Source organism: Limulus polyphemus, unplaced genomic scaffold (assembly GCF_000517525.1).
Source record: "Limulus polyphemus unplaced genomic scaffold, Limulus_polyphemus-2.1.2 Scaffold1427, whole genome shotgun sequence".
NCBI classification, from domain to species: domain Eukaryota; kingdom Metazoa; phylum Arthropoda; class Merostomata; order Xiphosura; family Limulidae; genus Limulus; species Limulus polyphemus.
Window position 1 is genome coordinate 183613 of NW_013667037.1, and position 24834 is coordinate 208446.

The following is a 24834-nucleotide window of genomic DNA, read 5'->3' on the forward strand; positions in this document are numbered from 1 at the left end:
CAGTTACCTCCTCTGGGATCTAAACATCCATCCACGTTTTTGCCGTGCATGGCAACCCATGAAGACCTCGACACATTTTCCACGGTATCCTCATCCATGGTAGAGTCCTGCCTGTCAAGAGGCAAGGAGGGCTCAAAAACTGGCCTGGGATACCTTCTGATGGTATCTCTCTCTTTCTAATTGCATAATTTATCAGTGGGCCCGTGCCCATGCTCGGCTGGTTTGACATCAAAGCCAAAAGGAGTCTTGGATTAAATTCACTATTAGCATATCTTCTACCACCAGTTTCAAAACAATATGGGACAAGAATCGGAAAGTCACTGAGAAATATGCTTCTCATCCCCTTTCCATCCTGCTTTCCACTGGCCAGGAAGTTGCTGATGTCCATAGCATTGCTGATGCTCTTGGCCACAGCTTTTCTCATGCATCTAGCACTTCTGTTTCTACCCCTGCCTTCTTGACCATCGAGTATCGAGCAGAGCGATCACCTCTTTCCTTTTGGGCTGATCGTCTCTACGACTATAATCGCTCCTTTACACTGGTGGAACTTAAAATTGCTCTTTATCGATTTGATAGTACATTGGTTGGACCTGATGATGTTCATTATGAGATGCTGCGCCATCCTTCTCCTGCCTTTCTTTCTATTCTTCTGGAAGGAGCATGTTTTTACCGATGTTTGGCATCAAGCTATTGTCCTCCCTTTCTCTAAACTTGGGAAGGATCCAAAGATTCTTTCTGATTATCGTCCCATTGCTTGGACTAACTGTCTTTGTAAGGTCTTAGAGATGATGGTTAATGCTCGTCTTGTTTGGTTCCTCAAATCAAACACACTCCTCTCGCCCACCCAGTGTGGGTTCTGTCAACAACACTCCACCATCGACCATCTGATTCTACTTGAAACATCGATCAGGGAAGCCTTCCTCAAGAAAGAACATTTTGTTTCCGTGTTCTTTGATCTTGAGAAGGCTTATGACTCTACATGGAGGTATGGCATTTTGTAGGACCTCCACTCTTATGGGTTGCGTGGCCATTTACCCATTTTTATTCAGAACTTTTTACTGGACAGACGTTTCCAAGACTGTGTGGGTTAGACACTTTCCCGTTCCTTTCCATGAGAACATGGAGTCAAAATTAATACTATCACTACATACCTTCTTCCAACTGTTGCAAATGGGCTCTATGTTGATGACTTCTACATCTCGTGTCAGTCATTGAACATGAGGTTTATTGAGCAGCAGCTTCAGATTGCCCCCAATCACTTGTTGATGTGGACCACTGCAAACGGTTTTACATTTTCTTTTTCCACAACAGTTTTCATGCATTTTTGCTACCAACGGGGTCTAAACCCTGATCCCGAGTTTCGTCTCGGTGATATTGTTATTCATGTGGTCTCTGAGGCAAAGTTCTTGGGGCTTATCTTTATTCATCAGCTTACCTTCATTCCACACATCAAGCAGCTATGTGTCAAGTGTACAAGGGCTCTGAACATCCTCTGTGTCCTCTCATCCCCCTATTTGGGAGTGGAACAACGTTCTATGCTCAGGATCTATTGTGCCCTGATTTGATCCAAACTGGACTATGGGTCATTGGTCTATGGTTCTGACCTGGAGCTTCGGCTCTGCACTGGGACTTTTCACACTGCTCCAGTCCAGAGTTTGTACACTGAGTCCCTCTTCACCTCTGTCATTTACCATTTTCTCTACAATATGCTACCAAGCTTTGATCCTTACCACAGTATCCCATCTGGGATTGTGTCTTTCTTCCTAGGTGGGCCATGCTCTTTCAGAACAGATGGTCTGCAGTTTCTCCCTTTGGCCTTCGTTTCCAGGCACAACTGGCTGAATTGGGTCTGGCATTGGATGACATTGCTGTCCCCAATGATCAGCCTATTCTGCCATGGCTTATTACTATCCCTGCCTGTGACCTTTCCTTAAGTCATCTGAGGAAGGTGGATACTCCCAATTGGAAGTACCATATTCTTTTTACTGAACATATTTCAAGCCATTCTTCTCTTCCTACTTACATGGATGGTTCCAAATCGGGTGACTCAGTAGGCTCTGCCATAGTTTGCTGTGGCTCGGTAGTTGCTTGCAGGATCCCCTCTACAGTTTCTGTGTTCACTGCCGAGTTGTATGCTATTTCTCTTGCCCTGGATCATGTAGAAGCTATGCAGTACAGCGATTGTACTATTTACACTGATTCTTTTAACTCTCTACTGGCTCTGGAATCACTTAATGTTAGTTCTCACCCTGTTCTCGTCGATATTCAACAACGACTGGCCCATTTTTCTCTATCTTCCATATCCATCCAGTTTTTCTGGTATTTTCACGTCGGTATTCGCGGGAATGAGCTCACTGACACTGCAGCTAAGTCTGTATGCTCTGGCACCATCATGGCTATGTCTGTCTCATACATGGACTATGGTCCTGTATTGAAGGTGTGGCTTCATGCCAGTTGGCAGTCGACTTGGGGTGAGCAACATCATAACAAGCTTTTCCAGATAACACCTTCTGTTGCTCTTTAGCCATCTTGCTTCTATAAGGATCGGAAGGAGGAAGTTGTCCTGGCAAGGCTAAGCATTGATCACAGTTTTTAACTCATTGTTTATGTTTATCTGGTATTGACCCACCTATGTGTAGCCTTTGTGATACTCAAGTCACAATAGCCCACATTTTATTGTTGTGCTGTTGATACAATTGTGAGAGGCAACACCATTTTAGACATGTGTTTTGTAAGGGTTTACCCCTGACATTGGACAGTGTCATTGGCGATGGTGATACTGTCCAACTTGATTGTATTTTCAAGTTTTTAAGAACAATTGACCTTTTTAATTTGATTTGATTCTTTTATCTGTTCTTTGGACATATCTTGGTTTTAAATCACTTTATTTTTACATTCTACTACAATTTACTTTTACTGTTTTTACCAGTTGTTTGGTGCAGATAGCTTACTTGCTTTGCACCATAAAACACCAACCAACCAACCACAATTACACAGGCTTCAGATAGGCGGAACTTGACTGCAGAATTTTTGACTTTCATTCGATAGGAAGTTGATCATTATCAGAGTCTTCTCCTTCACCCAATATTGCTAGACTTCCTCTTTAATCTGCCAAACCTGTTCATGATGACAAGGATTTTAACAGCATTCCCAAGCCTTTCCTGTAGAATCTGCTAAGCCTAACTCAGCCTTTTTTAGACATGATTTCTCAGGTGTGTTCTATTTTTACCATTTCCCCAATTTCGTATAATCCTGTTCCTTCTCTTTTACATGACCCCCATTTCTCACATTATTTTGTTTTCCCTCCTCCTAATACCATGATTCATGTTGAGCATTTTGTTTCTCAGTTGAAAGTGGGTGCTAGCATACCTCAACTCCATGGACCTCGGATCATTTTGCCTTGGCTTACCATCAGTCGCATTACCCTTTTCTTGATTCTCAGCAGTTAGAATCACTTTTGTCTGTATGGGAGTGATCCTGACAATCCTATCTGTTTATCCCATGCCCAGAATCTCTCATTTGTCTTACCCCTATGACTCTCCTACAATACTTGTCCACCATACATCTCCTTTATGAGGTGTTCCACTGACCTCATGAGATATTTTTGAGGGATACATTCTCCCTCATTAACTATACGTTGGTGAGATTATCGTCTTCAGCTCTCTCCCTTCACACGTGGTTTCTTTGCTGTTGGGATCTTCTGAGGAGGGTTGCTCTCTTGTTTCAGGTTTGTTTACTGTCCACGTATCTTTGGGACTTTTGCATTGCTTCTTTTCTCCATCGATCTGATTTTGGGAATATTCCTGAAAATTTGGAATCTGTGTTGCAACATTTGACCTTTTCTTCTTTGGTTGCTCATTTTTCTGAACCATTTTAATCTCCTGTTACTGTTCCACATCCTGCACCCTCCTGTCTTTTACCTGTTCCTACCACTAGAGGTTCCATTATTTTTTGTGTTTCTCAAAGTAGGTTTCATTGGCACCAGCAGTACCAATGACTATCTTATGGGTTCCAGTCCAGTAGGGGCTCGTTTGGGCAATTTTGTTACCCTATGGTGAGAATTCACTGCTGATCCTTGGGTTATCCAGATTTTGTCTGAAGGACTTTTCTTTCAATTCCTTTTCCCTCCCTTATTGTCTCCAGTACCCATATCCTTTCCATTACCTCAGGTTGTTTGTGGTATCCAAGAAAACCAGGATCTGGTATCCTGTGATCGATCAGTCCTGCCTCAATCAATTTTTGGATCTTACTCTTTTTACCATGGAGTCTTTTCCTCACACTAAGATGGGCTTTTTTTCCAGGACTGTGAATGACCAAGGTAAATGTCTCAAATGCTTATCTCTATATTTCTATTTCTCATCATTCAAGACACTATCTTCAGTTTGTTCACCAAGGGATTGTGTATCAGTTTCATACCTTGCCCTTCAGACTTGCTTCGGCTCTGTATGTCCTTTGTCAGATGGTCAAAGCATTTGCCCAACTTATGCATGCTCGAGGTTGTGCTTATGCCATTACATACATGACTGGCTTCTGTTAGCTCATTCCAAATTAGAGACATTCACAACACACTCATCTGCTCCTGACAGAAGCAGCTCGAGTAGGTTGGATTATCAAGTTGAATAAATCTCTTCAGTGGACTTTGCATGACCAATGGGATCTTCCTTGGGATCCCTTGGGTTCTCCCATTTTCCTTCCTCCTTCCCTTGTCGATAATCTGCATTGGTGGTAGAACAAGACCCACACATCATTAGGTGTACCATTTCCTCCACCTTGTTCAGATTTGCATCTCTTCACAGATGCTTCCCTCCATGGTTGGGGTGGGTGAGTTGATCAACAGGGGGCTTCTGGACAATTGTCTATGGCAGAGAGTTTTTACCATCTCAAAATCTTAAAGCTCCTGGCAGGACAACATGATTTGGATCACTTTCTTTCTCTTGTAAGAAAGTGACTTGTCATGATTTTTTCTGACAATTCTATGCTGGTGGTTTATATCAGTTATGAAAGGGCATTTGTTCTAGTTCTTTTTGAGGTCAAACCTTCGATCTCTGTCTTTGGGCCCACATGCTTGGGATATGTCTCCTTGTGTGTCATGTTCTGAGTGTTTTCAACCTCGTGGCAGAGCACCTTTCCAGATCAGACAAAGTTTCTCCTATGGAGTGGTTTCTCGATCCTCAGGTTTACCAGTGTCTATGCACCTAGTCGGCTACTCCTCAGCTAGATGCCTATTGCCACTTTCCTCAACACCACATTACCATTTTTTTTGGTATTATGTTCCTTATTCCACATGCTCTAGCTGTTGATGCACTCAGCTAGGATAGGACCAAACAGTACCTTTATGTATATCTTCTCATCTGACTTCTTTCCTGGGTGATTTCGATCATCCATGCCACTCTGTGTCAGGTCCTTCTGATTGCTCCTTACTGGCTGACACAAACATGGTTTCCCCATCTACTTTGGCTCCAAACTGTCTCTCCCCTGCCTTCCTCTTACACCATTCTTTCTAGGTCAACCTCGGTCACTGATAATTCATCCCATCCTTCTTACCCTCCATCTTCATGGCTGGCTTTTATTAGGTCCTTGGCTAGGAGATCTGGAGGGTCTTGGCAGGTTGCTTCATTTAAGAGCATTCTATTTGTTCTTCCTTAGTGGTAGTCTATCAACATAAATGGAACACATTTTCCACCATTGGTCTTTGAGTCAGGGTTTTTCCCCCTTCTCGACCTATTGTTCCTCTTATTACGAATTTCCTCACTTGACTGTTCAGTCATAGGATGCCAGTCTCATCCATTGCTGGATATCGAGCAGCCTTATCTCACACCTTCCATTTTTTCTAGTACCTTTTAGTGTTTACCTCCCCTACCCTTTTTTTGGTTGCATTCCTTCCAGATTTGTATACCTCCTTGTCAGGTGGTCATTCCGAATTGGGATGTCAATGTGGTTTTTCACTGGCTTACTCTACCTCCATTTGAACCTTTGTCCTCCTTTTTTTTGTTTCACTTGCTCCATACAACTTCTTTCCTACTCCTGTTAACCTGTGGACATCATCATTCTGATATATTTGGCATCAACATTTCATGCACTCAATACCATTCCACCTATATTCCTGATACCAATTGGTTTTGGACTGGAGTTGACCTGCCACATATGGTCCATTGCACCCTTGCCACTCTACACCTTGGAGCACATATATTTTAGCTTTCCCCCACATTACTGTCTGTAGATATTTCTTATATGGTCTTTTCTCGATGAGATTGAGATTATAATATACTGTGGTTCTGATTCCAATCCAACCATTTTTCTCTCCCTTTTGGTTGTGCTTGGCCCTTTTTCTGCCCATGTATGCAACACCTCTTTCTACACTGGGCGCAGAATATACTTGGTACAGAAATGGTGCAGTCTCCCACATATGATCCTCTACTATGGAGTTTACAATTGTGGGGTGTTCTTTGGATGCTTTCAAAGGATGCTTATTTACGTCCTTCACAAAGATCCCTCAACCTATTCAGTATGGGATTCTAGCTCTATATTTGAGAGGAGGTAATATACCGTATCAGATGTTATAACTTTCCTATACTGAAAATATATTTCTGATAGGTACTTACCTTCTATCACACTTTCCACCCTTCCTCCTCATTGAAAAACAGTGCTTCTTTTTCTGACTAAACTTGGAGTAATAGTTCAGTAGAGTTGAATAGAGGGAGTCACTTGCATCAGGATGGTGTGTCGCACTCTTATTGATGGAGGGTTGTCGCATGATGATTTACATGCGAGACACAGTTAAACCACAATGATCGTGGGGTATGTGGAAGTGCACGGCTTGTGGCATGCAAAATGTTTTTGCATATAGAAAGCAGCACTGAACAAGAACAGCTATATATGTGACAGGAGGTAACTACTTATCAGAAATACATTTTCAGTATAGGAAAATTATAACTTTCACTAAATTCTGTTCATCAATTCTTCACACTGAGTGTTGTAACAGGTAAAGAGTATAAAAATTACTCAATATGTTGCAATATATGGACCCCAGTATAAGTGAATGGTATAAAAACAAATCAGTAATTTGAGGGTTAATAACATAAATCAGGACATTAGCTAATTACAATTTTCTATAAAATATGTATTAAAATATCATTATGCATGCAACAGTCTTCCTGTTTAATATGTGTAAATTGTATAATCAAATTTTTCAGATTTTAGTGCTTTATGATTGTTGTGAATTTGTCATTTAAAAATATTTTGTAAGAATAATTGCAATAATATCATTTTCAAAAGCTATGAATATAGAACCTATTTATTCTAGTTATAGGATTCATTCTATAATTGGTTAGAGGAGAGCCTGTATTTTGCCTGATGTTAAACTCTTCTAGCATGTAATTAAATAAATAAAATTAAAATACACATCATGTGCAGCTGTAAGTATAATGTTTATTTCTCCTTGGTACTACGACTGTTTGTAGCAGTGTGTCATTTGCTAAGTGTTAAATCTGAAGATTTATAGGAACCACACACAGTATATTGGTTAAATTATGACTTCCCATAAACTAGTTGCAGACTTATATGTTCGCTCACCTTGCAGTAAATAGCATATAGGCCATTTAGATTATGTAAGTAGAAATAAGATAAACAACTGAAGTTTATTAGAAATGTATGATTAATTGTAAATTTCCTGTTATGATTTTTTGTGTATGTTCTATTAAAGCTTATTTTTTCAACATGTATAGTAACATTTCATTTATGGTTACTAGTAATTAACCTACAGGTTTTAGGTTAGAAGATGTTGCTATTCCAATTTTTGTCTGTTACACAGCTTTCACAGATAGGAGGTATAATTTTCTTCTAAAACCTTGTTACAGCTGAATAACATTTTTTTCCCCAAATATTTTTGAAGTTTTCACTTTTGTGCAATGTAAAATTGTAATTTTTATTTTTAAAATTTGTTTATCATGTGGAAAACTGGAAAAATTACATTACTAAAATTTATAATATCAGTGGAAGTTTATTATTACTCCTGTCTTTATATCTGTAGAGCCTAGACATATGGAGCTTTGGCACAACTGTGTTTCACACACTTGTTCTCGTTGTTAACTTGAAGGTAAATTATTTTTTAAGTGAAACTAAACTTTTTTGCTACTTTATACTATTTTTTAATCTTTGAGTTTCATACTAACCAATGCCAAGGTTCAATAAAATATTTTGGATTTTATTTCATGGGATTCAATTATTCAAAGTAATATCCTGTTTTACTCTTGTTGAAGTAACTTTAAAGCAAGTCAGTTTATATTTTGAACATTTATAAATGTGCATTATGATTATTTCAATATATATATTTCTGATAAGGTACATTACAGTGCTGATCTCTATATGCACAAATTTTTTTTATGCATGCCCCAAGCCCTCTATCTCCCCGCCATTGGAATTGACTGATTCCAATGCATCTCTCATGCAAATCATCATGTGTCAACTTTCCACCAATAAGAGTGCTACATACTCTCATGATGCATGTGACTTTCTTTATTCAATTCTACTGAACTATCACTTTTCATTTGGCAGTACTTGTGTTCAGCTGTTTTTTTCTTTTGATGCTCTTCATGAGAATCGTGATTTTAATAGTTCAATTTCCAAAGGGGGAATTCTTCATTGTTATTATTTTTATTTACATTGAAGAAAGCTTTTAATTTAACTTGATTTCCCAATTTTTATATTTTTTTCTTCTCACACTCGCATACTTTCCATCAAACATATTTGTTTGATTTATGTATTTCTACAATGAATTCCGAGGTTCATGTACCCACTTTAGGTGTTATACCTCAAGCACTATTTCCACAGGCTGCAGGTGGGGGAGACCCATCATTGGATTTCTCTGCTATTATCCATCAAGAGATTGATTGTTAGATGGGTCAACTTTATTCTCCTGAACTTGCCCCACTAATCCTCTGGAACAAGCGAACCTGTTGAGATCAATTAAAATTTGATAGCCTTTTCATACCACCAGCTTTTGCCATGTTCTCCCTACCCCTCCTGCAGAATCAGCAGCAGAATACAGCATTTTTGACATGATTTCTCAGGTTTGTTATGTCTTATCCAATTCCCCATTTTTATTACCTCTATGTTGGCTTGTTTGTCATGTTTGTCTCTCGCTTTACACATGTGGGATTACAATATTTTATACACAATTTTGTTCATACAGACAGATACACGAGTGGGATTACAATAGTTTATACACAATTTTGTCCATACAGACAGATACGCGAGTGGGATTACAATAGTTTATACACAATTTTGTCCATACAGGCATGATTTCTCAGGTTTGTTATGTTTTATCCAATTCCCCATTTTTATTACCTCTATGTTGGCTTGTTTGTCATGTTTGTCTCTCGCTTTACACATGTGGGATTACAATATTTTATACACAATTTTGTTCATACAGACAGATACACGAGTGGGATTACAATAGTTTATACACAATTTTGTTCATACAGACAGATACACGAGTGGGATTACAATAGTTTATACACAATTTTGTCCATACAGATATGATTTCTCAGGTTTGTTATGTTTTATCCAATTCCCCACTTTTATTACCTCTATGTTGGCTTGTTTGTCATGTTTGGCTCTCGCTTTACACATGTGTTTTCACTGTAGTTGGGATTATCTGGGTCGCAATGTGACCTTGTCTTGGGTATGTCTGCCACCTTTTTCTTTTTTGGATTTCTGTATTTTTTCTTTGTGGATATGTTTTTGATCATGTATCTGAGACTTTAGTATCTCATGTGTAATGTGTGTATCAACACTCGTCTCTTTCCTCTTTGGTTGCACGTTTGTTGTAGTTGGAGCCATGACAATCCCCTATTCCATTCCCATTCTGGTCCTTATGTACCCATCCATGTTCCCCTTCCAGGGGTTTCTCATCTCATTGTTTTATTTAACATTGATGGGTATGTTGCCAACTGCACCAGAGACTAACCAGAGTGTTTTGGTCCAGTGGGAGCTTGACTATATTATAATGTTACCATTTGTCAATCTTTCACCACAGTTCCATGGGTTCTTTGGGTTTTATCAGAGAGACTTGTTCTGTTATTTCTTTCCTCACTTCCTTTGTCCCTGGTACTTTTCCTTCCCCATGATCTGGGATCCTGCCACCAGCCTGCATCTGTCTGAGGAGGTACAAGATTGTCTGTCTCTACAGGCCATTTAACCAGTTCATCATCTTTCTCCAGGCTGTTTGTTATCCTCTCACCAAATAGGAGACTAGCAGGTTTATAGATGACAAAGAAGAATGATGCAAATTATTAATTGTATATCTCTATATTTCATCACTTGTGACCCTCTCTTTGGTTTATTCTCCACATGGTGGTTTCTCTGCTTTGTGCACTGCCCTTTGGACTTGCTTTGGCCTTGTACATTTTGATGGGTATTCAATGCATTCATTTGTCACTTATATGCTCTTGGGTTGTGTTTTCCTCTTTCTTTGGTCGACTGGCTACTGTTCGCTCATTCTGAAGAGGAGTCCACCTGTTACCCTTATCAGCTGATAATCAAGTTGGAGAAGCCCTTACTGCGACCTATCCAATATCTTGACCATTTGGGTCTTTTTTATACTCATCTCGGTCCAGCCAGCCCTTCTCCTCTTCGACTTTGTTCTATGGGTTTTCAGTTTGATTGCAGCTGCAATGTTGTATTGTTTTTGGTCACACTCATATGTGGACTCTTTCATAGGCTTTCACGACCAGTAGAATTTTGCAGGGATCCTTTGTTAACTCTTATTACCCTTCCTCCTACCCTTGTCATCAATCGGCATTGGTGGTTGGATATGGCTCACACATTGGCAGGTTTCCCGCTTCCTCCTCCTCATTCAGTTTTCTACATTTCATGGATGTATCTCCTCAGGGATGGGGTGTGTGGGTTGATCAACTGGAAGATTTGGGGGTTTTGGTCTGTGGCCAAGAGGTCTTATCCCATCAACATCCTGGAGCTTCTTTCTGTAGGTTGTGTTTGGCTCATTTTCTCCACCTGGCTAGACATTGTCTGGTAATGATCCATTCTGACTTGTCTTCAGTAGTTGCTTATCTCAGTCACCAGGATGGCACCGTTTTCTATCCCTCTGTATTCATACATTGGATCTTCTTTTTGGGCCAGCACACCTGATATTCCTATCATTGCATGTCAGGTTCCAGGTGCTTTGGCTCTTGTTATGGATCAAATTCCTGTCCAGACAACATTTATCCAATGAAGGGGTCTCTCAATTCTTTTTCTTTTCAGTGGGGTACTCCTCACATTGAGGACAAATTAACCACAAATTGCCTTGGTGTTAGTCTCTAGTTCCTTGTCATCTTGCTCTGGCTATTGATGTTTTCAGCCAGGACTAGATCTACACATTTGTCTATCCTCCTGTTCTCCATCTTTTCCAGGTGATTTCGTTCATTCTTGACACTCCATGTTTAGTCCTTCTGATAGCTCTTTCCTGGCTGTCTCAGCTGGGGTTTTCATGGCTTTTACAGCTCCAACTTCCTCCTCTGTTACCTTTTCTTCTATGTCCTGTATGTGCTCTTTGTTATATTGCCTGCATGTCTTCCTTCTGCGGTATCCGTTCCTGCCTCTTTTGCCCTTGGCAACTGTCCTCTTTCGTGTTCTTTCTACTTCCTTCTTCTCCATTTGTATTCAGCTCTTCATTCAGTTGGCTTCTTCTTTATCATCTTCCTCCCATACTTTATTCTGCATGTCTTCTCACTCAATTCAATACCTTACCTTTTCATTGGAGTTTCATATCATCCTTTGAAGGTACTTGTGGACTACCCATTATATATTCATCTCTCACTATTTGCATCAGTTAACAGTTTTCTTCCTCTTTGAGTTATCATCTTCTGCCTGTAGCCATTCTGGAATATCAGAATTCAGTGACACTTTGACTGGGTAAGTTATTTTTTCGTATTTTTCATTTTCAGGGGCTCTTTTCCCTTTTATTAATGCTCATTGTTTGGATCCTGCTCTGAGGCGAATGGTGTCTGATTAGCTATTCTTTAACTGTTCAAATCCGCACTGTCAAGCCATGTCAACTTGTATATTATAATTCTATGGCCACACAATGCACACTGCAGAGATGGGGTGTTTCACAAGATCGTTGGTAGGTTTAATCTCATGATAGAATTGCTTCATAAGTTTGCCTGTTCTGGACCATACCCACCTATGGACTACGTGTGTAAAGCACAAGGGGATAGCTGCCCATCCCTGCCATCCCTTGTATTGAATATATCGGTATGATTTGCTTTTAAAAAAAAGGGTTTTGTGGTCACCCATTACACCGTCTCAGGTGTTGTTGTTCCTCCGGACTCTCCACCATGTTCTACTCCCCTTTTCTGCTAGTGGAGTTTGAGAGTCCTTACCACTTTCCAGTTCCAAGCTGCTGAGGTGGTGAATCATGGAGGCATCCTCCTGAATGGGTTAATGAAATACAAACAAAACATAGAAATTATTGTAAAAAACATTTAGTTGAGAGTAGGGTGGTGGTGTTCTGCTGGTATAGATGATGTGATATCCTCCAATATGAAACATAAAAACAAATGGGAGTGAGACGTCAAAATTGCAGTTCACCCCTTTGATTGAGATCCCTCATCCTACCCTCCACGTGGATGTTGGTTCCTAGTAGCCAGGTTTTGGATTTAGAATAAAACCAATCAACATAAATCATCACACATGTATTACAGATGTCTATATTCCTCCCTCATTTATATTCCATCAGTGTTGTGAGTCACAGTGGAGGTAATTGCAGATTGTTACATTTCTTTCCCTTCCATTATCCCTCGATGTTTCTTATTCTGAGGATGTTATTGTGCTTGGGGTGTTTCTGGTCAATTTCACTTTTGAGGGTGATGGTTTACATTATGTAGACATCTTTTCAATAACCGTTTTTGGTTTCTTGGATTGACCTATCAATTTAACTTGAGGTGAAGACAGTATGATCCTCTTTCCTATCCCCACATGGATTTCGGTACCCGGCAGCTGGGTTTTGGATTGTAGTTGACTTACTGATGGTGTGATCCTCATCCTACCCCCAAGTGAATGTCGGTTCCCAGCAGCATGGGTTTTGGATGTTATTGACATGGCGTGTGCTGTCTGTTGTACCTTGCCACTCTACACCAAGGAGCACAGCCTTTTCATTGTACCAACTTTTATAATTTATGGGATTGAGTTTCATAAATATTGCATGGTTTGGATCACTTTCCAGCCACAGTTCATAGATGTGCTTTTCTGTTTTCCACCCATATATGTGACATCTTTCTATGATATTGATGAGAATACCTAGTTCAGAAGTGGTGCGGTTTCCCACATCAGATCTCAGAATCTGACTGTCTCATCTTAGGGAGTGTCCTTCGGATGCTTCTTTCTTTCCCTCATACTGATCTTTCCACCTATTCAGTTTGGGATTCTAGCTACTTATGTGAGTGGGGATAGTGTACCGTATTGGAAGTTATAATTTTCCTACACTGAAAATATATTCCCTATAGGTACTTACCTCCTTTCACACTTCCCACCCTTCCTCCCAACTGAAAACTGGTGCTTCCATCTTCTGCCAAAAGTTGAACTGATAGTTCAGTTATATTGAATAGATGGAGACACATGCATTATGGGCATATGTCACACTCATGATGATTTGCATGAGAGATGCATTGGAATAAGTCAATTCCAATGGAGGGGAGATAGAAGGCTTGTGGGCTGCATAAAAAAAAATTTGTGTATAGAGGCATTGAATGTGAATAGCTATTTATATGAGCAGAAATACATTTTTCAGTGTAAGAAAATTATAACTTATGTTTGTCTTATTCTTTAAGACATATACACATGTATATTTTATAGATTATATAAATTTGTAACAAACATTTTGCTATTTAACACTGGGATTCCTAATTTCATTTATGTAAATATGTGAGTAATGTTTTCTAGAAATATTTTCGTAATACAAACTGTGAATCAAAATATAAAGAAAATTTAGACACTACTGAAATGTTTTATGTTGAGAACTTTCATACAAGCTTATTTTTCTTGATAGTTGGGTCTACATACAAGATATTGGACAAAACTGTTTGTGTTTTCCTTGCTGTCTACTATCTTCAGTTTCATTGGGTTTAGTTTCCTTTATGGTGGAGTGACTTTGTAAGTTAATCTTTAAAGATTTGTAGTTAAATTACACTATTTCATTCTTGCGTATGATTTTAAGTCATTAAATAAATTCATCTCTGTAAAAAGTAGTCTTACCGTAATATAATTGTGTGATTTAATATTTCTAACTTTATTTATTATGTTTTGAATTTATCAAGAGGACTGAGTTATGAGATTAAGTTATTATATTTTATATGTTAGTTATTAAGTATATAGTTTATGAGCCATTCAATGGATATTTTTTTAAATTTGTTTTTATATCTTAATAATTTTTTCTGTTTAAAATAATTCTTAAGATACATGAAAATTAAAGTTTGATATTAATATTTGATAAGTCAGCTGTTTATTTACACTTATTTTGTTATAAGTACAAAACAGAAGTTTGTAGTTTTTTAAATACATAATTTTTCATCATTAGGTGTTTTTAATTCATGAAACAAAAATATTAGATTTAAACATATATAACAACTTTATTGTATTTACAGAGTTAACTTAACTTTCAAGTCTAAAAAAGGAAGAATTTTCTCTATTGAACAGCTTTGTAAATTGAAGAAATGTACAAGTGCTATTAGCTTTTCAAGCCATGTAGAGCTGTGTTGTAACTTATATAATCTGCCATATTTGAAGCAAGCCCCAGTTCAATATAAAGTTTGCATTAAAAAAGTATCTTTAAATCTATGGTAGTTTTAGACTAGACCTCAGTATAAAGCCAACATTAAGTAGAAATAACATAAAATATGAGTTGTAGTCATAAAGTAGAAAGTTTTGTTGTAGTTATGTATTTCATAACACTTTTTATTTTCATGTCTAGTAGCTTTGTATTTTTTATCGTGTGTACTTTTTGTTGTCGTTAATTTTTGCAGCAAATTTCTCGTATATCAGTCTCCTGCCAGCCATATATCAGCTTCAGCATCTGTTTACTTTTTTTGTGATTAGCATCATATTTCACATTTTCATTAATAAATAAATGCTAGTTATTGATATCTGCATATTTCCTCAGAAAATAAAATGCTTTTGTTGGATGAAAAATGTTTTGGTTTTAATTTTCAAGGTAGAAACAGCATAAAAATTTCTTTACTTCAGAAGTTTAGTGCTCTACTGGTGGTCCCACAACTCTGAGATAAGGCCTGAAGATTGTGTTTGTTTGTGAGAGGGGGAGAATAAGTGGTTTACTAGTGATTACTAGTGGCTTAACCCTTTAGCTCAGTTGGTACAGCATTCGCTTGACATATGAGAGGTCATGGGTGATGAAAAAAAGGTTATTCAAAGGGTTGCTATCTATTAATATTTATATATCTTTCTTTTTTTTAGAATATAACAATCACTATAAGGTGAACAAAACTTTAATGCTAAATTTAAATGCAAAGCCTCAATACAGAGACAGAAATGCTGTTCACTGTTAGAGTATACTCTAAGTGTATGCAGTCAATAAAAATTTTCAATCCAATACAAAACTCTACTCTGCATAAGCTTTCTGAAAACACTACCAATATTTTCTTTATCTCTAGTTATGTAATTAGATTTAATGTTATTAAAATATTACCAGTAGCTCCATACAAAATATTGTGTTTTTATGAATATGCTTTTAAACTGTACTTAATTATTTGAAGACAATGTAATTTATGATTTATATCATGGTTTTTTTGCTATTGGTGATTTGACATAATGCGATATCCCAAACATCTTATCTAATTCCTATTAACAATTTCCTACTCTACTGGATTAATGTGAGAAAAATAGTATTTAAATGATTGGTATATTGTCATAGGTTATGTTGTAACAGAAATCCTAAGTCATAATTGTTTATTTATACTACTATTAGTGTTTTAAAAATTCCCATTAAACATTTTAAATGTCAAGTACCTTATTCGACTATTTTATTTCATAACAACATTTTGTCATAGAACTACATTGGTGGGGTTTTGTAGGATTTAAATAAATAATTATGTATTTAAGTTCTGTTTAGTACCCTACTGGTTTTTTTAAGGGTAATAATTTTCACCATTTTTTCAAAAATTACCATTTCACTAGGCAATTACATCACAATGTCTTGTTTGGAGTTTACATAAAAATCCTATCATCACCATCTGTTTGGTTTCTGAGCATTATCCTGGTTGTGACTGCATTGCTACCTGATCTTTTGTTTCAACTACTGGAAAATTACAGTTTCAGTCTTAAAGAAATATTTGGCATATGTAAAGTAAGTTAGTGATTACATATTGAATTTCACTTTTCCTTGTTTTTATTGATCTTATAACTTTAAGTAGAAAACATTTCTATATATTGAACGTTCATGAGTATGCAGAGAATTTGAGTTTTCTATATGTGAGTAACATTTGCTTCAACTGAATGTTTCTTCTTTTACAGTAATTTTAAATATTCTGATATATGTTCTGAATTTAACAGCTTTATACTACCAAAAAAGAAACAAGTGAAAACTTTCTGTAAAACAAATGTTAAATGCATTTCAGATGATTTTATATAACAGTACCTTGCAATTTCTGTTTGATTGTTAAATATAATGTAAGTACCAGAAGTTAAATATTTCAGATATACATTATCAAATTTGTTCTTTGTTTTTTCATAATGTAGAGGTATTATTCAGTGAATTCCATCAACACAGAGACTGCCCTCTTAGATAACAGATGCCCTTCAACTAGTTACAGAAACAATTACCATGATGAAAATCATGAAATGGAGATTACACAAACAGTAAGGAATAGATAAGCTTTGGGAGAATTTAGTTGTATTTATAGTGTGTATGATTACAGAATTTTGGCTACTTGTCATTGGTGTTCCTTATATAGTTACAGCATAACATTTACTTTCACTAGAAGTAGCAATATGTTCATACACATACATGTGTTTGTGGCAGGTACTTTCCATTCTTCAGCTTACTTTATCATAACAGTGGTAGCTTGTAATATATAAAAGAAAACGTATTTAGCACCATTTTCTTACCTTTGCTGCTGATTGGGAAAAAACATTTTGTGTCATGTTATGACTCTTCCATCAAATAAACAAGGATTTTTAATCACTTGGTTACTGTGTTAGGTTAAGGCAGTTCGTAATAATCCAACTATCTGATCGGAGGAACAAGTGATTGACTTTCTATTAAATTTCTTAATGTAGTCATGAAAGACAGTAGCAATAAAATATCATTTAAACTTTGTGCTTGAGAGAACAGGTTGGAATTACTTAAGCTTTTTTATGTGTGTCCTAGGCCAAGTTATTATTTTTTTAGAAATTTCTTGCATTACTTTCTGAGCTACTGACTCCTAAGTCTGATTACTATTCATTCTCCATTAGTTGGATGGCTGCAAATCACATTCACTCTTTCTACTACACAGACTCTGTTGCTTATATGACTAAGATGTGATTAGACTACTGCTTAAGCTCTGTAGCTGTTATCTATTGTTTGAACAACTATATGCTATTAGTTATTTTCTATAACTGTATAGTTCGAGAACTTTCTATTCTTTTGCTGCGGTATAACTTTGGTTCTGATTATACATGTTCTCTGTAGTTTATATGACTATGCCATAAAACTCACTTTGGTTATTATTATTAAATTTTTGTTACCTCAGTGCAACATTCCCGGCCATACACATTTTCTGTATCTTATATGATTACATCATAAAACTCATTTTGATTACTAGTAGGTTTTTATTACTACAGTACAACATTCATTGTGACTACTATTCATCCTTTAACTCTGTGGGACCCAGGTCTGTTGTATGGTTTGTTTATTGAATTACAAAAATACTATTTAATGAAATGTTTTGAAACTGAATTATTTTCTATAATTATGTATCTTCTACAAATGAAATATCTAATTTTTATGTAATATTTGTATGCATTCATATCTTTGAAAATTCTAAAATCTTTCATTGTAATATGTTTTTAAAGAAATAATTTAAAATATTTACATTTATTGTAGCTTTTAATTACAGATTTTTATGATTTCCTATATTCTTTTAAAACTGCTATACAGCTTTATTTTGTGTAACTGTAAATGTGATCTTTGTTTGGATTCCAAAAACAATGCATGTATTGTCACTGTAGTTATGATCAATGGTGTGTAATAAAAACAAAACTTCATAAAGTTGAGAGCAAAATGATTTAAATAAGCTTATTTCATCATATCATATTTCAACATATAAACTTTCAAATAAAATACAAAATCATAAAGGAAGCTTTTCTCAAGCTTTAAAAATATTAGATCTGTAACTGTAGAAGTTGTTAACAAACACCTTTTTTTTTTCTAGCAACATATCACTAAGCAAAACTTTTATCACTTTGTTCCGAAGAGTTGTCATGACATACTAAGATAAGTAGCCTATCTCAAAGATGAGATATGGGCAATTAACACACCATGATAGCTGAGGTTGAGAAAAAGAGATTGACTAAATGATAAAAACTCTGCTTGTACTAAAATTACAAAGTCTAATTAGTACTCTTTTGTCAAAAACCAGAGGCATTGCTAGGCACTGGAACATGTGCCCTGATTCTATTTGATAAGTGCCCCAAATCTTCAGTTAGTATCTTGAAAAATCAGAATAGAAAAATCATGATTGATATAAAACTGAAATGTCAAAAATTCCTGTTTAAGTACCTAGCAATGCTTCTGTTAAAAACTATTATGACTTTTTTTCTTAGGAGACTATTAGTGTGATATTATATTCAGAAAATTCACAAACACTAATTATTTCTTTGAAAGCATGCTGAAATCAACTCAGTATCAAAACTTGTTATTTTTAAGCTTTTTATGAATAAAATTAAAGAAGTAAAACTTTTAATGCGTAGAAAAGTGACTACAAGTTTAGATCGATTAATGGAAAACTGAATGAAGAAAGCAAGTTTCATTTCAGGATGGTAACTTGCTTTCTTTGTCCAGTAGACTGTATCACATTGTGACCTATGTTCCCTGACAACATTGGTCAGCTTCAGTCAATGTCATACTTGGCCAGCAAAGGATATTACAGTTTTAACTTGTTCATCCAGGTTCTATATACAATACTGAAACATCCCTGCAGGTAGAGGAGACATCATCTACTAGAGAATAAAGGATGAGACAGCTATAATAATATAAATCATTGATAGATTGTTTAGGCAGACTATTCATGATGAAATTTAGTTGAACGAATGTTTCAAAAGTCTTCCACCTGAAGATGAAAGGCAAATGTTAGCAACATCATGTGTTGCTGTCATGACAGTGCAGAAACTGAATAATCAATAATTTGTAATAATTCTATATTACTACTAGTATGATAAAAAGTTTTAAAAAAACAAGTAGGGATTGTTATACATGTAGCCTAGCTAGCTATAGTAATATAGAAAGTTTTAATGGTACAAAAAGTATTGAAACAAGAAAGTCAAAACTACAAAAACTGCGTTACTTACAATTTTTTGAACATGTATCACATTGCCTAGAACAGCCTCCTATTTGCAATCAACTATATAAGTTGCATTGTCTCACTCATCCATAGAGAAAATCTTATTAGAAAGATGTCTCTCAGATGTAAAAGTAGGCCCTTACAAATTCAAATCTAAGTAAATGTCTGCTAACAAAGTTTAGACTTTCAAAATAATATATTTTATACCAAAGTCATGTCCTAACATCAAAAATAAATCTGTTGTTTGGCAGTATTTTAGAAATTTGTGTATGCAACAAGATCCTTATGCATCTGTTTGTACTCGCACAGACTTACCATGAGCTGAAACAAATGATGATCCTTTGTGAGTTTGCCAAAAAATTATTTAGCATATTAAATATTAAAAAAATTATTGTTAAAATAATTTGATCAATGAAGCTACATTGCATTGTGTGCAGTTGTAAGTTGTGTTACATATACATGACTGTTTCACTTGAATTTAATACGAGAGTTATGACTTAGATAGTTATAAAGCATGAGTGATAAATTTAGTAATTTTAGAAGTGATAATTTATTGCAGGTTTGCTTACATAACTGTTTTTGAATCATTCATTGTGTAGTTCAGTTGTTGTGAATTGACGTCATGTTACTCGAACCTTCTGAATTTTTCTTGTTGTTTTAAGTGAGTATTGTATTGTAGTTTGTAGAAGGTTTTAAGCCTCAGTCGGGCAATATATAGACACATAGACAACCAATTTAGTGCAAATAAATGTTAGTGAAAGTGAAAGTAAGATAAAGTGAGTGAGAGATATAGTCAAATAGATCTAGACTGTATTTGTGAGTTTAACCATAAAAAGTGTATAGTGGGGATTTTTAAAATGAAAATATCACAGCTTATATTGTAATAACAAAGATAGAGGAGAATAATTTGTCTTGTCAAAAGGTGTTCTAAAGCAATTGAACTCACTTATGTGGACTTTGACGAAAAGGGGACAATTATTTAAAGCTCTGGATACGACTGTGGTAACCCACAAGGTAATGTCAGTGAATTTATCACTGATTGTATTGTGATAACAGGGTAGAGAATAATAATTCGTCTTTTCAGTTGGGTTTTAAGTTAACAGAACCAGCCTGTGTGGACTCTTGATGAAAAAGAGACAGTTATTTAAAACTGTGGGTACAACTGTGATAACCAATAGTGTAACAAAATTTTGTATGTACGTTTGACTTGTTTTGAATATATTATTTTAAAGCAAGTGGACTGTGTGCTGTCGTTTATTATTGAAATTTATCTCCAAGAAGTAACAGACATCTACTGAAAAGAATCCTGCCCACACATACATAAAAACCTGACATTGTAAGCCAGCCAGAATAATACAGTGGTAAAGGCAGTAGAAGAAGATGTGAACGATGCTGGAAATAGGCCTATATATGCACAGCTGTATTGGTGGTGAAAATATTGTAGAGTTTACAACCACATTATATGACCATGTTGATTGACTTTGATAAGTGGGTAGAGAGAGGTAAGGAACTTGGGCTCAAAGATAGTGATCTATGAGAGTTTGTTACACAACAACAAGAACTAGAGAGAGAAGAGCATCAACAGAGGAGAGAGGAGGAGAGGCAGAGAAGAAAGGAAGAGAGAACAAGAATGCAAATTGAGAAAGAAGAAAAAAAAAGGAGAGAGAGGAGAGACTGGAAATAGAGAGAATAGAGCACAAATTGAGATAACCAAGCTCATCCAACAGAAATATTGAGGACCTAAGAATGACAATGGGGCCATGGCCAACCAACCCAAGTTACCCAAACTTGATGAAGAGAAAGATGGCATGGATGCTTTCCTGGTGAGGTATGAAAGATTTGCCCAAAGTCAGAACTGGGACAATGGTGACTGGGTAGTCTGTATAAGCCTCCTTCTCATAGGAAAAGTCTTACATGTGGACATGATATCAGAAGATGCCATGGACTATGAGAAGTTAAAAGTGGCTTTGCTGAAATGCTATGAACTTCCCTAGGAAGGTTTTCCCCAGAAGTTCAGAGAAGTTAAACCTGTTACTGGAGAAACTGTATTTTGGTTTGTGGCACATCTACAGTGATAATTCATATAGCCATCTGTGAAGATAGTTTTGAAGGACTGGCATACCTACTAATATATGAATAGTTCATGATCGTGTGCTCCACTGACATGTCACTGTTCTTAAAAGAGAGAGAGAGAGCTCCTAAAGATGTGGATGAGATTATTAAGCTTGCAGAACAGTATATGGAAGCCCAAGGGTGGCTGATCAGAAGCAGAATGCCACCAAAGGTGACAAGAAGTCAGCAGACAAAATGGAGAAGAGATGCTGTGCTTGTTATAAAATGGGCACATTGTGAGATTCTGTAAGTCTTTCACCAACAAGAAACAACAGAAATCTCAACAAAAAGCAGCTGAAGCTACATACAAAGATGGTGCTGGTAAGAAACAGGAAAAGGGTGACTGTCATCATGGATGCTGCTGCCAGAAAAACAGAATAGAGACAACTTGTCAGATTTGCCATAAGAAGGGAGTACTATCACCATGATTAAACAGTACATTATTGATGGTGAACTCAAGTTAGCAAATGTATCAACAGTGCCAGTGGGGATCAGAGCATGTGACAAACATCAAGAGGTACCAACGAACTACAACATACCAGGAAGTACTATCACCATGATTAAACAGTACATGATTGATGGTGAAGTCAAGTTAGCAAATGTATCAACAGTGCCAGTGGGGATCAGAGCATGTGACAAACATCAAGAGGTACCAACGAACTACAACATACCAGGAAGTACTATCACCATGATTAAACAGTACATGATTGATGGTGAACTCAAGTTAGCAAATGGATCAACAATGCCAGTGGGGATCAGAGCATGTGACAAACATCAAGAGGTACCAACGAACTACAACATACCAGTAGGTGAAGGTTATGTCGGGGCCAAGAAAGTGAAAGTCCTGTGAGACACTGGGTGCAGTAGTGCAGCACTGAAAATCAGTCTATTATCTGATGGCTAGATGATGGGCAAGGTACATCTGTATGTGCTGATTGATGGGACAGTGAGAAAGTTTCCCATAGCAAGAATAAAGATGAACACTTCATAATACATGAGAGATCTTGAGGTCATCTGTATGAAGGCACTCATCTATCACTTGGTGATTAGCAATATCCCAAGCAGTAGAAGCCTGGAGGAACCAACCAGAAAGTAGATTTATGAGGCATCTCAAAGAGCATGCTGAAGAAGATGTGTTAGAAAGACCACGTGAATGTGACAGGTACCTGCAGGCAGTATTATTTGGTATCTGAGAAGTTCCACAAACGAGTACAAGATTTTCACTGCTTGAGTTAGTGTATGGAAGAACAGTACAAGGTATGATGCAGATAGTGAAAGAACCTTGGGAAGGAAAAGAAGAGTCAGAAGTGAGGAACATACATCATTTCATGTTAGACCTCATTAACTGACTGGAGGAAACCTGTCTACTTGCTCAAGAAAGTTTGTATGTAGCTCAAGGCAGTCAGAAGCAATTCTATGACGAGAAGGCCAAAGATCAATGTTTCAAATTCAGAAGAAGGTCTTGATTCTGCTACCCACAGACAACAATAAACTCATCCTGCAGTGGAAATAACGTTTTGAAGTGCAGGAAGTTGTGAACAAAATGGACTATGAGGAGAAAGTGGATGAAAAGACCAAGATTTACCATGTTAATCTGTTGAAGAGGTATTTTGAGAGTGTAGAAGACCTAACATGTGCAGCTATTGAGGCACAGATATACATTCCACATGTGTCCATCATAGATGCTGAACAGAAGATTGTGACTTTGTCATTGAAAATGAAGACCTATTTGACTGGAGACCACTGAATGCAGATGAGAAACACAAAGACATCACCATCATTGAAGAACTACTGTACCAATTTGCAGATGTCTTCACATATATACCAGGCAAGACAGATTTTGGGCAACAAAAGATCAATTCCATGACTAAGGATCCAGTCAAGGTGAAGCCCTACCAAATGCCCTATGTTATGAGAGACCTAATCGAGCAAGAAGTGGAGGTAATGTTAGAAGCAGGAATCATTAAGCCTTTGAATTCAGCCTACTGTTCACCAGTGGTAATTGTGAAGAAGAGGGAAGGCTCAAAACTGCTTCTGCATTCCTTACAATCATATGGGCAACCCAGAGGCTATCATGGCAAAACTAGAGGGGGCCTAGTTTTTTACCCAAATCATCCTCAATAAAGGTTATTTCCAGATCCTAATGGAGACAGACTCTAAAGAGAAAATAACCTTTGTGATACCATATAGATGCTACCAGTTCAAGTGGATGCCATTTGGGTTAGTCAACTCAGCAGTGACATTCCACTGCATGATAAGGAAGATGTTGCACAACCAACATCGAGCATTATTTGGATGACATTCTGACCCACATAGCCAGATGGGAAGACCACCTGAAGAAACTCAGAGAGCTGTTTGGGTGAGTGAGGGCAGCAGGTCTAACCATCAGAACATCTAAATGCTACATAGGTTATTCTGTGCTGGACTGTGTTGGGCACAAGGTGGGCAACTGACACATAGCCATGAAAGAGGAGAAGCTAACCTACATACAAGATACACCAGCTCGGATGACCAAGCAGCAAGTCAGATCCTTCCTGCAGTTAGTGGGATACTATAGGAATCTCATCCCGAACTACTCTGAAGTCGCTGCACCATTGATTGATCTGGCCAAGAAAGATCAACCCAACAAGATGAAGTGGGAACAACCACAGCAGATAACATTCCAGAAATTGAACAAAGTGTTAGAAAGTTTGCCAGTCTATATAATGCCAGACTTCAACAAACCATTCATCATTCAGACTGATGTATCAGACGTTGGAATTAGAGCAGCACTTCTGCAAGAACATGTAGATGGATTGTTTCCCATAATGTATGTCAGTAAAAAGCTGTTGAATAGTGAGAAGAACTACTCTTTGATTGAATGATAGTGTCTTGCCATCTGGAAATTCCAGAATTACCTCTACAGGAAGGAATTCATCATTCAGATGGACCATCAGCCCCTTGCATACATCCAGAGGTGCAAAATCAACAGTGCAAAGATCATGAGATGGGTATTATACCTCCAGAACTGCCAGTTCCATGTTGAGACCATCAAGGGGATTACAAATGTTGGTGCAGACTCTATGCATAGACTTTGTACATGAACTGAAAACAGTCTTTTTATATATACACCTGGAAAAAAGTTAAGCACCCCCAAATATTTTTCAGGATTGCTTATTGAAAATAAGGT

General features: G+C 37.0%; 1 protein-coding gene across 2 annotated transcripts in view; it reads left to right on the plus strand.

The window, feature by feature from the left end:
- Nucleotides 1-24834, plus strand: part of LOC106463507 (probable phospholipid-transporting ATPase IF) — a 152599-nt gene that overhangs the window by 122604 nt on the left and 5161 nt on the right. For both annotated transcript variants that reach the window (XM_022391031.1, XM_022391032.1), the window contains 4 exons: nt 8030-8095; nt 14048-14151; nt 16189-16357; nt 16750-16869. The gene's annotated coding sequence lies outside the window, so the exon portion shown is untranslated. The remainder of the gene's footprint in view (nt 1-8029; nt 8096-14047; nt 14152-16188; nt 16358-16749; nt 16870-24834) is intronic.